Source organism: Toxotes jaculatrix, chromosome 12 (genome assembly GCF_017976425.1).
Source record: "Toxotes jaculatrix isolate fToxJac2 chromosome 12, fToxJac2.pri, whole genome shotgun sequence".
NCBI lineage: Eukaryota > Metazoa > Chordata > Actinopteri > Toxotidae > Toxotes > Toxotes jaculatrix.
Window position 1 is genome coordinate 2,162,595 of NC_054405.1, and position 1,721 is coordinate 2,164,315.

Genomic DNA, 1,721 nt, shown 5'->3' on the forward strand with positions numbered 1-1,721 from the left:
GACTCAGAAACTGACATAATCAGAGCACTTTAAATCTGTGCACTCCTGACCTCTAGTGGCTGGAGTCAGTGTGACATGCTCTCACATAACACACCTAATGCACATTTGAATTTATTCATCAGTTAATAAATGTACATTAGAATTTTAAACATTCATTTAAAGGAAAATGGGAAATTTATCAAACAAAAAAATTCTTTAAACTAAAAATTAGGTCAGAAAAAAATAAAAAATCACCCCCCAAAAAAAGCATTGTATTTTTGATGACTTTTTTTATTAAGCATTATTAAATACAATTAAGAGTTAAAATGTATCTTACACACTAAACAGACTAGAAACTTATCTAAACAGTAAAAAGAGTAAAAAGTCATAACTTACTACTACATCTATGTACTAACATGCAATAAACATATATACTTTTTTTTTTTAGGAAAGTGTAGAAGAAAATGAAAGTTTGAAAGAAGGAGTTGGAAAAAAAAACATTACTTTTAAATACTAAAAGAGAGAAACTCCAGTGCATCAAAAGCAGAGGGACGGTGAGCACCAGGCTGGGGGACGGGCCAGAGGGACAAGTGCATGATGTCATCCTGCTGAACGTGGGCCACAGGCTGTGGGAGGTCTCTGGACTGGATCATATTACAGAGACAGAGAGTGGAGGAGAAGGAAGGTCAGACTGGATCAGCTACACCCTTTAGACTGCTGCAGCAAAGTGGGACAAATGTGTGTGGTGACCACTGAGCCAGGATAAAATGCTTCTGACCAACACAAAGACAGGAGGCAGGTGAAAACCAACACTTGTCTATACATTTAGAGCACTGACGTCCTGCGGGGCACTGTCTGGTATGGTCTGTGGAGCAGAGGTGGAGGGCTGGGTGCTGGGGCTCTGGTCCAACAGGACAGCAGGAGTCTCATGGCGTCTTCTTGCTGAGGGCTCTGGAGCTGGTCTCCTGCTCCCTTGGTCTCCTCCTGCATACAGCAGCCTGTTACAGAGATGGACACAGCGAGAAAGTCAAGGTCCAGGTCAAACTAGTTGACTTAAAGTCCTCTCAGACTGCTGCTGTAACATCAGTGGATTCAACACGAAGCTCTGAGGAAACAGAGCAGAGGTGCTGTTACACACAGCAAACGCAACATATTTAACGAGTGTGGATGCTGCTCAGGACGACAAACACTGACTCGCTCGATCACCAGATGAGACCGAGTGAGGTTTACCACCTCGGCCAAACAATGAGCTGCTACAGCCCACTCCACAAAGCCCCCATTCACAGCAACAGCCAAGGAAATCACACACGTAACACTCCAGCACACACCTCCACTCCACACTTCCACCATCCACAGCTTTCATCAACATACAACCACTCCCACTGGTCTCTGAACAGCAGCCACTCATCAAACTTACTGTTCACTTAGCATAAAGCACCGACCGAGGCCCAACCAAACCCACGCTCAGCACAACCGTTCAGCATCATCCGGGCAGCGCATGAAGACCTGCAGGAGGACAAACAATCAGTGGGACGGCTGTCTGCAGGACAACCAGAGAAACTGAAGACAGGTGTTTCTGCTGCTCCCAGCAGAGGGACAGAGGACCACATCAGGACTTTACAGGCAAAACCACATCTCAGCAACTTGGGGATATGATGTGACTGGCTGCCATGGCAACACTAGACAGGACCAAGTTAAACTGACAGGATGTCAATCCTGGAGGTGGGAGGCATCGCCAGTCT